This window comes from Protopterus annectens, chromosome 8.part0 (genome assembly GCF_019279795.1).
Source record: "Protopterus annectens isolate FY-2018-M chromosome 8.part0, PAN1.0, whole genome shotgun sequence".
In the NCBI taxonomy this organism is placed as follows: Eukaryota; Metazoa; Chordata; order Ceratodontiformes; family Protopteridae; genus Protopterus; species Protopterus annectens.
The window spans coordinates 434,341,660-434,355,137 of NC_056741.1; the positions used below are offsets into that span (position 1 = coordinate 434,341,660).

The 13,478-nt window shown below is 41.1% G+C and overlaps 1 long non-coding RNA gene across 1 annotated transcript in view; it reads left to right on the top strand.

Moving 5' to 3' along the window:
- The first annotated feature begins 12,284 nt into the window (after window positions 1-12,284).
- LOC122808852 overlaps window positions 12,285-13,478 on the top strand; it is a 118,562-nt gene continuing 117,368 nt past the window's right edge. Inside the window, exon 1 of the long non-coding RNA XR_006365835.1 lies at window positions 12,285-12,518. This is a non-coding gene — a long non-coding RNA (uncharacterized LOC122808852). The remainder of the gene's footprint in view (window positions 12,519-13,478) is intronic.

The following is a 13,478-nucleotide window of genomic DNA, read 5'->3' on the forward strand; positions in this document are numbered from 1 at the left end:
CTGTGGACATACCATTTATGTTGTTTTTTACATGTTGTGCATGTTTTCTTTTGACATTCTCTGTGTATTTCGCCATTGGCATATGGTAACAGTGTGATACCTGAGGCTGACAGTCTTCCGTTACTCCTATGTTATGTTTGGGAAAATGTAAACCGTTTTTTTTGGTTTACATTGCCGTGGCCTTATGCTACGCCTGCGCCACTTTGTGGATCGCTATATGCCTTCATTTGCATGGTGCAACACCGCACATGGGGTGTTTAGCATACCTACGCCGGGGGCGGTGCAGATCCGGCGCACGCCGGTAGTGCACGTGGAATTGGATCGTACCTGAATCGCTCAGCGGACATATTTGGTGTTGTGACGCCTACGCTATGCGTGTGCCTGGCGCAAGGTTCATGAATCCCGGGGATAGTTTTTTTAACTGACTGTCTCATAATTAAAGATATATCTAGGCATCAATAGTTTTTTTTTTTTTTTATATAATGTAACAGTTTTACAGTGAAACAGTGTAAATTGCAACTGAGAGCAAATGTAACACTTTGCTGCAAACAATTTGCTGATGAAGTGCAGCAGTGTAAGATGTCTGCAATATACACTCAATAGTTTAAAAACACCATTGCACATAAAAATTAAATAAAAATGGAGACATCCTTCTATGTTTAACATATTTAAAAGCCCATGTTTGCGCTCCTGTTTGCTGCCTTTCCTGTAACTAGTCTAGTCCAGATACAGATTTGCTGTATCTAGGACGGTTTGTAAGCTTCTGAGTGGTGCCAAAGTCTGCTCTTCAATTTTTGCCTTAGATCTGCTAGTTCTCTCTTCTCCTGCACTTTTAAAAGCTTATTAGTCTAGCACTTTACCAGACTTCTTGCAGCAATTATTGTGGCACACAAAAGTGCTACCAACACTAACCATTCTACAAGGAAACAGCTCCAGCACTTATTATTAATACCCACCCTCCAGGCATGTCTAATGGTCAGTTTCCTGTGCTTTCTTTTATTAACGTGGTGAACTTGGGCATCCTGAGACAGTGTAGAAACTGCCTCATGTACACCGACAACCCTCTCCTCTTACCTCCCAGCACTCAGAATTGCGAGAGATGCACTTGTATATCCAAATTGGAAGCCACAAACTCTGCAGCCAAGACCTGAGTAACTGGTCAAGAGGAGAAGGTCAACACTTGCACCACACCACATGGAACACATAGCCCTCCAGAACACACACCAGCACTGCCTTCACATAATGTACCCAAACAGCAAGTGGATGGTCTCAGTAAAAATCTAATCAAACAGCAGAGACCTACAAGGCAGAAAATGCACTCGACCACCACAACACAACACTAATCATGAGACACATAACTCTCCTAAACAGTGTGCCACTCAAACAAAGCCCCTAAGGAAAAACAGCATGCCCAACATGCTAGTCATAGGTGACTCGATAGTGAGGCAGACTTATGTCCAAATCACTAGGTTGAATAAGGAGAAAGTAACAGTCAGCTGCCTCTCAGGTGCCGGGATACACCACATAACACACGCATCAGGACCCTTAACAACAGGTACAAATATGACTCTGTCATTGTACATGTGGGTGTGAATGACCTGAGACATACTTCCCTGGACTACTTGAAAAGAGACATGGAGGAGCTCTCGGATTATGTAGCCCAGGTGGTTATGACCCTAGCCGTGAGCAGAATCCTACCATCACCCAGGATGATACCACAGTACAAGCAGAAAATGATTGATTTCAACAATTGGCTAAGTTTCTGGTGCCATTCTAAGGGGATCCATTAGCTGTCTGCCTTGGATGATGTGAGTGACAGACCCCAATGCTTTGCCAGAGATGGCCTGCATCTGTCACCCCTGGGCTTCCGGATACTGGCCAAGGCTCTTGGCACCCCTATAGTGCCTTTTTTAGGTGGTGTTCCAAATTCCAAATTACCACTGAAATTGCTACAAACAATGGCAATCTGAGGGTCATGCTGCTCAATGCTAGAAGTCTAAATCTCAAAATGCACTCGCTCAAAGCACTCCTTAAAATAGAGAGCATCAACATTTTTGCTGTAACAACGACCTGGTTTAAGGCAGCAGAAAGTATCCCTGAACTACCAGGCTATAACTCATTCCACACCTTTCGGCCGCAGAACTTGGACTGAAGCTCAAAAAGGTGTGGTGTTTCCATATTCATAAAGGGTGCACACAGCTCCAGACTGGTAGTCCAACATAACTCATCAGAGATACTACAGGTATAGCTAACATTGGGTAAGACAGCAATTCAGGTCATAGCCTGCCTTAGGTGCCCAACCATGTCCCAAGACCCACATTCCAAGTTCCAAAGCACCCTGGAGAATATTAAGGTCCAACCTAACACTCTCATACTGGGTGGCTTCAACTACCCCTCCATTAACTGGGAAAACTACTCATGTAACAATACACTTGCCCAAAATTTCCTGGAATTCATTAATTCCAATGCCCTGGACCAACTCGGTCTTACCCACACTAAAGATAGCAACATACTCAACCTGGTTATTACCAACATGGGCGACCATTGTTCTACACCAATAGTCAACTCCTCCATGGTTAGATCCGACCACAGACTAATGACCCTGGAAATCCGCATACATCCCACCCCCTGCAAAGGTAACCAGTCATGAAAAACTTCTCCAAAGCTAACTTTGAGCTCCTAAAAACAGAAGTGGGTAGCTTCACGGCACCCATGCAAATGAAGAATAGTTGCATGACCGCCAAATCATACACCAATGCACTGTACAAACACATACACAAATGCATGGATCTCGCCATACCCAATAGAACCAAGACACTCTCCTCCAAAAAACGCAAGCCAATCTGGTGGCCCCCTGCCATAAACAAACTCTACAACAGAATGAGGAATCTGATACGGAATAAGGTGAAGTCCCAAGACTGGAAAAACTCCCTTATCAGCCTCAAGAAAAAGTTGGGAACCCTCATCCAATCCTCTAAAACTAGTTATTAAAACAGACTAGCAGCAGATAATAAAGACAACCACAAGGCCTTCTATAGTTTTGTAAAGAATCTCCATGGCAATACCCAGATTTGCTCTGAGCTACTCCACAATGGTACCTCCTATAACGAGCCAACAGATATTGCCAATATACTGGCAGACAGATTCAATGCCAACTTTACCCCTCAAAAGGACCTATCGCATTAACAGGAGATTGCCAGGCACCCAGTATTACTGCTGCACAGGTTAAAAATTACAGTTGTGTACACTTACCATAAATGTAGATGCTCAAGTGTATTCACTGTTGCAGTCATCACATTTGGGTTATCCCTGCCAGGGTAGCCCTCGGTCGGCCCAAATACCAGAAACTTAGTATTTCTGCATTGTTTGCTGTCACTTGAGGACTGATGTCAAGTCAACAGTAGTATAAATGAAGGCAGTTGAAACCATTACATCAGTTTTTCTTGCCCTAACCTGTCTGGAGCCTCCAAGTAAGAGGCCAGGTTCTGGTGGAAGAATCCCACCAGTGGAAAATAAATGCCAATATGTCCCTTGTAAGAAAAGGAGAACAACAAGTTAGAATGGTAAGAAAAGGAGAAAATGAAGAAAGGGAGATGGAGGGAGGGAAACCAGGACTGCAACAGTGAATGCACTCAGACATCTACAGTTATGGTAAGTGTACACAACTGTACTATGTTCTTCGTGTTTCACTGTTGCAGTCATCACATTTGGGTTGATTCACAAAGCTGATGAAAAGGGTGGAGGCAGTGAAAGAAACTAGGGGCTGGCTAGGATGCCCTGCAAGACTGCAGAGGGAAACCCTGGCGCTGGATTTGGAGAAGAGAGGCAGGTGAAAATGCTTGTTAAAAGTGTGAATAGATGTCCAGGTGGTAGCCTCCAGGATGTTCCTGATGGGGACTCCTCTGAGGAAAGCTGCAGAAGTTGAGGCTGCTCTGGTGGAGTGTGTCCTGACCCCCTTGGGGGGAGGCTTACCATGCTGTTTGTAGCAGAAATGGATGCAGTGTACTATCCATTTGGAAATGGTTTGTTTGGAGATGGCTTGGCCTTCTGCCCCTGTAGCAAATCTAACCAGCAATTGATTAGACTTTCTGAAGGATTTAGTCCTGTCTTGATATAATCTGAGCTGTCTGTGCACATCTAGAGAGTGAAGAATCCTTTCCCCCTTGTTCTGGAGATTAGAAAAAAAAAGGTGGACAAATGAATGGATTGGTTGAGAGCCACACTGGACACCACATTGGGCATGAAGGATGGGTTAGTTCTGAGGGATACCCTATCTGCATGGAAGATGATGAAGGGTTCCACAGCCATGAGTGCTTGCAGCTCAGAGACTATTCTGGCTGAAGTGATGGCCAGAAGAAATACTGTCTTCCATGAGAGAAATTTTAGCTCTGCAGAAGCAGCTGGTTCCAAAGGGGGAAGGGTTCGCTTTTTCAATACACAGTTAAGGTCCCAAGCTGGTGCTGGTGCCCTTCTGGATGGCCTCAGGTTGCTAGCCCCTCTTAGGAACTGTTTAATCAAAGGGTGTGAGAAAAGGGGCTGCTCAGTGGGAAAATGAGCAGAAATAGCAGAGGTGTTAATTTTTATAGAGGATAAAGAGAGGTCACTGTGTAGTAGGTCAGCTAAGTAATCCAGGATGAGAGGGAGGGAGGGCTGTGCCATATTGGCTCCCTTATCCTGGATCCAGGTGCAGAACCTTTTCTATTTATCAGCATAAGTCTTTCTGGTGTAAGGACATATGACATCATGGATAACATCCAGAACCTGTTTACTGAGGTAGAGATGACCGCAGGATCCTTAGACAAAGAGGTGTTTTGCGGCATATCAGATTCTGAAAGGGTCTCGGTAGCAACCTGTGAATCAACAGAAACTGGCATCGGGGGCTGAGAAAGTGCCTCATTGAGTATCGGAGAACTGACTACTAGCTTAACGTAAGCGTCGTTGGTAGGTTTGGACCTGTGCAGTCTGTATTTATCTTTACGTTTTTTCAGAAGATCTGCTGTCGAATGGCTTACAAAAGCCATATCGGAATTTGAGTACTGTAAGTGAAAATATCTGGCTACAATAAGGGCCCGACGATGGATAGTTCTGGCATTGAACAAAGCACAGAAGCGACAATGAGGGACAGTGTGGTCTGGGCCTAAACAAGTGACGCAGTAAGTTTGTCCAACACAATCACCATGTGGTGTGATGGGCACCCTGTCCACATCAGGCAGGGTAGATACCTACACCTTTGCATGCATAACCTGGTCAGCTGGATGGTTAACAGCACATACAGCCATGGGATACCACCTGTGTCCCTGTTGGACAAGGACTTCAGCTGCTGCCTTGCATGCACATGGGCTTAGATGTGGCGTAGAGATATGGCTGCTCAGGGACCATAGCCTAGTAACCAGGTATGGTACCAGGAACATCTTATATGTTCAGACTGCTGTTTCTGTTTATGTCTTGCACCATGGAGCTCAGGTTGTGACTCAAAAGGGTCTCTCAGCCTCCCACTTGCAATTAACAAGTACACAAACAAACAGCTGAATAAAGAAATAAGGGGAAAAACATTAAATGATTTCAAACAGAGATTAACTTTAATTCCTGGTACCTTGAAGAGTACAGTGCACATCTATTTGTTGTTTTTATTACATATTGAAACAAACAAATGGTTGTTAACAGATACCTTGTTATGTGTGTATATAGTTGGTAGTCTTACAGTACATAAATCACAGTAGGGGGTATTCAGACAGGCAAAATAGCACACTGTGCAAAGCTAAACTATGCAGTCAGTGTTGATGTGCAGGGCATGTGCAATTCTGAGGTATCTGTAGCACAATCATGGTAGTATAAAAATTGGTGTGGTCAGTAGTTTATATTAATAACCATATAATGACATTCAAATGAGAGTGCTTATAGAAATACATTCATCAATTAACTGATGTTTTTGTCTGCATATATATTCTATGTGCAGCATGTACATTTGTAAGATACCTGGTAACTGTATATTCGTTTGATAAGTTTATCGGTATATAGTAGGCATGAAATTCAAAAAACCATTAATAAACATAACCAGCTAAGCCCAAGCACTATTGAGTGAGCTAAGCTCCATGGTTAAGAAGTACCTTGCTTTATACCCCAGAGAGGATTTATGATTTCCAAGCTATTCATTCAGAATATTACTGAATACAGACCATGTCTAGTATTGCTTGACATGCACAGGAAGTTTTATTCAGTAAGTATAGGATTCCTTGTGATAGAGATCTGTTGTGCCAGCCATTTTCCATTTCTGTCTATAAAAGATTACAGTCTTTGTTGTTGGTGTTCATGGTGGTGTGCATGTTGTATAGCTGTTAGAGGTCAAGCAAGGTTGAATGGGCCATGTACCATATGGATGGACAGCAATCTGTCTGCTAAAGAATGGCATACAGAGCAAGAACTGTACATTTCAAAAATACTATTTGAAGCCTTGATATAAGTATCACCATGAATAGTAGGCAATATTAAGGGTTGTGGAAGAGTGTACAGCTTAGCAAACTTTATGGCCTCAGTGTAAATATCATAATTTGGGCTTTAACTCAAATTTTAAGTTATGCCTTTGATACTACAATACATCGCAGGTAATGTCAGCATGTTCCAGGAGCTGATATACAAGACAGGTATTTCCATTCACATGGAAGAGCAAGAACAAGGTTCCAGGTGATCAAACATGCAGGAATCTCCAGTCAACAAAGTATTGTTGAAAGGTATGATCTGTATCTTACAGGTAATACCCAGTTTCTGAAAATAAGAAACAACAATGTTAGGTGTGGTAAAAGTGGTTATTTTTAAGCTATCTTTCAAAAGCATTGTACTACCATCTTCCTAATTTCTTGATGTTCTCCCATGATGTCCTTGCCCACTGCACATGAGAAGTTGCCGCTAAGCTAAATGAGTGTGGAATCTAACTGAGCGTGGGTTATATGTTTGGGGTATAAGCTTCATCACTCCACTGTTTTCTTAAATACAGGCCTCACCTGAAGCTGGGTAAACAGGGTACCCTTCTCATGGCAGAAAACTACTCCTTCTTAAGTGCCATTCTATGACGAAACTGTGTGAGTGGACTTCGTTGTTGTAGTCACAGCGTTTGGTAACATTGTACCCATTGCACTACATTCTATTCTGTGGCCCCCTGAGGCTGGAGCCAGCCACTGGTGCTTCACACCCTGATCAGTCATAAGTTGCTCCTATTTATCCTTAGAATATTCTTATTTTGACCAGCTAAATTGTCTACATAGGGCTGATAAACTACAGGCTATGCGAAGCAATCTGTTGTATTACTGATGACATGTATTTTGGAGTTTGTCCCATAAGGCTCACACTGCCTCCCCATGGCTTTGTACAGCCAGCTGATAGCTTGCCAGGTATAATGCTGCCTTCAACTTGTTTTATTCAGCCTCTAACAGTAGCAGAGTGTGTGCCCTCCATTGTTTTACTGCTATGAGCCACACAACTGGACAACCTGGCACCTTCCTGGTGTCTCTAACTGCTGTAGTACCCTTCTGTAAGCCATCTAATTACCATTACTGTGGGTGTTAATTATCTGTTATTCTCGTACAACCACTGTACTGTGAATGAATTTGTATCCACACTGGTAATGGTGCTGTTTTCAGTATGTCCACAGATACTGTGAATTAATTTGCACCCACACTGGTACTGGTGCTGTTTCTATTACATCCACTGCTCCTGTGAATGAATTTGTATCCACACTGGTACTGCTGCTGTTTCCAGTGCCACTCTCTTGAATTGACCCCACTGTGAAAGCAACATAGTGTAGAATGTTCAAGTATTCTTCACCTCACCTTTTTTGTTGATTGCTCCCTGCCTGAACTATACATCTGTTTTCCGATTTTCAGTTGGGAGTGCCTGGTTTGCCTTCTGTTTGTATATCCAGGAATAACTCCAACTATGTAGTGGCAATTAATGTTTACATGTAATTACTCTTGGCCACCTGCTGCTGAGCTTGCTTTCTCCTAAGTACCTCTCCCGACCCAATTCTTAATAATATGGCAACAGTTATCCTGAAAAAAAAATCCAGTGCAGTATGAGAGTGTGCCAACTCAAGTAAGATTATGACCTCTAAAAGCTTAGGTGACTGATGGAAAGAATAATCTTGTTACTTGATAGGTTCATTGGTGGTTACTAGGATACTGACCCAAAGGTCTTTATGAGCCTTTCCATGTGTACCCGATATAATACTAGAGAAACACAATATAAAGGATCTAGCCTAAACTCAAAATCTTAGTTAACAATGGCTGCACATATCTAGGAGGATCATAGGTGAAATCCTGGCAAGGAATTTATGGTTTCCCATCCAGTCATCCAGGCTACACATAAACAGGCTCATAGAGGGGCTCTGTTTGATGTGAACTGGTTTCCTATTCATGAGGCAAACTCAGAGACATATCTGTCTCTCCAGCAGGTTCTATTTATGTCGCAGGCCAGGTAAAGGTCCCTGGAGCAAGTGACCCTTATCCCATTAGTCTTGCGGATATGCAGCATTTCAATTAGGTTTGGATCTGAGATTGCTCTATAGGCCAGGCACAAGTCTTCTCTAAGTAGTCTGTATGCTACTGAGTACAGTGATGATGAGTTGAGTCTGTCAATGCATGACATGTGATGGAGACCCTGTAATTTTCTTGATTAGAAATCTCTGGGGTCTCTCAAGTTGCTGCAGGTGCCAGGTGCAAAGGGAGCATTGTACTCAGTTATTGGCCTGATGAGGGTCGAGTACAGGGGAGTTATGACCTGTTTTGCTCTTGAGGCAATGCCTTTGCTAATGAGGTGAGCAATGTAGACGGCTTTCCTTACCACAGTAGACACATGGTGGTCAAAGATTAGGCTACAGTCACCTTGCATTCCCAATTCTATCAGTACTGAGTTGTTACTTAGGGTATTATTATCTATATGGTAGTCTGCATGGATATCGTTTTTACAGAATGGGATGATAATGCATATTTTAGCATTGAGTTTGAGTCCATGGCTTTGACACCAATCATTCATTTCTGTAAGTCCTTTTAAAAGTATATTGACATCTTATGGGCATAAAATGATTACACCTAATTTGCAGTCATCAGCAAAGTTAGACACAAGCCCTCAGTTTTGGCCTGAAGTTCTGAGAAGTATATCCTAAACAATAGGGGGCACAGCACTGACCCCCACTGCTGACAGCTCTGCTGGTCGAGGTAAAGTCCCCAATTTTGACTGAGTTATCTGAAAGTGAGATGGTTAGCAACCCACCTGACAACATAAAAGTTTATATTCAACTGGGAGAGTTTATCAGTGATGCCCGAATGTGGGAGTTTATTGAAGGACTTTGCTAAGTCAAGGTAGGTTGTGTGCACAGATTGGCCTTCATTTATGCCTCACCTTGGTGATGCTTTTGAAGACGTGTACCAGGTTTAACAGGTATGACCTCTTTGACAAAAGCAAATGTGTCAGATTAAGGGTATGGAGGTCATCTATGTCCTTATTTATAGGGTTCATGATGATTTGTTCCATGGCCTTACAGATAAGGCTGGTTAAGCTTATGGATCTGTAGTTTCTATAGTCTGAGCCACACTTTTGATATTGTTGTCAAGTGGCATATGACGAATGGAAAAAAAACTGTTACTTGTAAAACTAACAATAAAGGGTCAGTGACATGAATGTTGTAAGGAACAGCTATACTGTCACCTGAGTCAAAATACCTCCTGCATGACAGTGAATGAGTGTCTGCATGTATATATATCCACAAACACACCACATGCACAGGTGTGTGTACATCTGTGTATATAAACAGAGACAAACAAATTCAGAGACAGGTGTGTGTGTGTGTGTGTGTGTGTGTGTGTGTGTGTGTGTGTGTGTGTGTGTGCATTTTTTTTTAGCCTTTTTTTATGGGTCTCCACTGAAATGGGCCTTTGGCTCAGTTTACTAACCTGGATAACAAATGTCAAATAAGAAAATAAATAAAAACACACACACACACACACACATATATATATATATATATATATATATATATATATATATATATATATATATATATATATATATATATATATATATATATATATATATATATATATATATATTTATAACAACAGAAAGATATACAGCAAATCCATTTTAATCAACCAAAGCAATGCATATGATAAACACATAATGACATGGCATATGCATTTATTTCTTTAAATTATTATCTATTTCCATCTTGATAAGGGGGTAAGTGGTCTCATCAACACAGCCATTTAAGTTGCAAAAAAGGCAAGTTTGAGAAAAGTTATGTGAATTCGAATATTACAGTTGAAGTATACCCTTAAAACAAGTAGGTGCGCTGCATGCAAAGGCCTAATAGAATACACGCATTATTACATATCCAGCCTACAACAAGTAGGTGCGCTGCAAAGAAAGGTTTAATAAAATGCACGCATTATTACATATCCAGCCTACAACAAGTAGGTCGCTGCATACAAAGGTCTAATAAAATACACACATTATTAAATATCCAGCATGATTCTGTGGTGGTACAGCGGTAGTGTTGTTACCTCACAGCAAGAGGTTCTCTCGTTCGATTCTTGGCTTGGCTTGGGAGTGCTTTCTGTGTGGAGTCTGCGTGTCCTCCCCATGGTTGGGTAGCATTCGAAAGACATGCGTGCGTAAATGAGAGTGCTGTTGTTGAAGGTTGAGCATTGAGCTGGCATCTCGGCGTTTCGTAAAAATCTATTGCTAATCATTAGCGGACCGGAGTTCTGCTGTGGCGACCCCTTACCAGGAAAAAGCCAAAAGACAAACAACAACAGTTAAATATCCAGCATATACAAATTTGACTGACATTCAAGAATGCCTTGAATTACAAGTCAGTAAGACATAGCAAGGCTGTGGTTTTACAACCACATGAATATAAACTTAGATTACATATTTCATACATGCTTATGCACACAGATAGGGAAATAGAGAGACTACATTTACCTCAACTTTTAAATGGTAACCAGTGTAACTCTACTGCAGTCAGATATTCAGCAAAAGAGTGAAAGATCCAAACATTTCACCACAATGCAGGAAAGATAAAGAAAATAAATTCAGTGGAATGGAATCCATATTATACAGACAGTTACTGCGTGTGATTCATGAAGGGTGTCACCTAATGGGAAAATACTTTTAGTACAGTAACAAGATTCAATTTCACAGTTGTCTGACATGTTATTTTTTTATTGTAAGATTTTATTCTTCTAGAATCTTAGGATATTTGCAACTCAGTGGATTTGTTTCCAAGACGAAAATGTCCAAAGCAATGCTTCCTGTGAAATGTGTCTGTATGAGTACATGCACTAATAAGCAACACTGTTGCAGAACATATGACAAATAATCACCAGTGAAGGGAAAAAAGCATGTAGCAACAAACATAAAACAAAAGCAAACAACAGAAAATACAATTGCCTAAGTTGGGATAAGCTTTCCACTAAGTTTTACAAAAAACAAGCACATACTAAATATGTAATTTCACTGCTGCAAAGGCTGCAGGTCTGAGTTTGACTAGATAGCATCTCAGGCTGATGCTAAACCAGTCATTCAACTAATAGTCTCTGGGGGGGAGGGGAAGTACAAAACAACAAACTGTAAATTCTAAGCAGTTCCTATAATAAACATCCAACAGTGAAGTTTGTGAAATTTATCCTGCAGTATGCACACAAGCTTGTCTGAAAATTCTGACTCTGTGTGAATATGTGACTTACATTACACTAAAAGGTAAACAAAATAGTCTAGCAAGAAACTGATTTTAGAAACAAAATAATGCCCCTTTATAAGGATTGCATTACTGCTGTGCTTTCTAGAGTAGCAGCAGCAGTCTGGTCGTAAAATGTCTGAAAGGCTACTTTTCTGAATGGATAAAATGCACAGATTAGACCAATGAATGGCTCACATGGAAAGCTGTTGTCAGTAGAGCTGCAATTTGAGATGGAATGTGGCTAACTCCTTTGAAACTTCCTGCAGGCACACTTCCCCTACCCCCCTCAGCCACAGGTGAGCATGCCCAGAAAGGCAAACTTGAAAAGTAAACAAAGGCTGGATCAAAACAAAAAATCCCTGGGATTGTCCCTTTAAACTTAACTAAAACATTAAACAACAGGCAGACAGCATACCTGGATAAACTGTTATGATTTGCTATCTAAAGTACAGTGGGTGGGTGGATGGATGTGTGTGTGTGTGGGGGGGGAGGGAAAGATAATTTTCTTTTTACCTAGTCTGAAATGTTAAAATTTCACATCTACTTCTACTCCACCCAAAAGGAGGGAGCTAGTTACTGACCCGTTAATGCCCAGAAGCTTTATTTTAACTGCATGGTATGACTCATCCTGATGAATTGCATGTTTTCTAAGCTGTTCTTACAGTGATACTCCACGCCCTGAAAGGCAAGTTTAGGCTTTGCACATTTACATTTTACTGTCTGTTACTTGTTGAAGAGCGTCTCTTCTCCTAACGTAAAACTTCATCACCAAGAGTGCTTTTCTAAGGTAAGACAGGTTTTTGTTTAAAAATTTTGATAGTGTATCTTTATTTTTTTTCCAAAGTTTCTATAATTGTTTAAATCAATGTTAGTTTTAAGATGGGCTGTATATTTATTGCTTTTCTTTTGAAAGCTGATATAATTGTCACAAGCTGTATTGTAGTAAAATTACATTAACAAGTTTTAACCCAGTTAAAGACAACACATTGTGTGTGAGGAGTGGCTGGCCTTAGTGATGCAAATTTTGGAATTTCACCAAGCTATGCCATATACGAGTGAAAGGATGAGATTATTTTTAGAGTTGTTATAAGTTCTGTTCTGTGTGAGTGTTTTTCATGGGGATTCAGAAGCTTTCTTCTCAAAATCTTTTGACAAAGATCTACTCAAAACAAGTAACCTGAGCTTCAGTATCCAAAAGTAGAAAAATACAGAAGCACTAAAGGGTTAAAGTGATCTTTGCTTGGTGTCCTCCGTGGCTGACTTGTTTTAGTTCCTGTTCTAGCTCTTAGTGCAGGAAACTGTGTAAATTGCTGCTTTATGCCCCCCCCAGACAAAACAAAATGTAAAACACAACGTGCAAAATACTAAAGCTGCTATAGACTGGCCTAAACTTTTATTTGGGTGACTATAAGAACTAGGATTGCGTATTAAAGTGTTTAAGCTGTAACCCTGAAGCTCCTAGCAGACACACCCAATGCTATAAAGCTCTGTACATGCAGCTCTCACAAGCTTATGGCTACATTTATGCCATGGGTTGATGTAGCTGACTATAGCTCAGGAAAGCTTTACTAAAAATACATTTGTCTTATCGTAAGAGTTTCTCAAACTTCACATTATGAAGGACATTTATTTCCACAAGAACTACTTAAGCAAGAGTACAAATGAGCGAGAACTTTTCCCTTACAGTGCTAGTAGGTAAAAGTTATAGAAGGTTGCACTGCATCTAAAGAACATGGCTTATAATTTA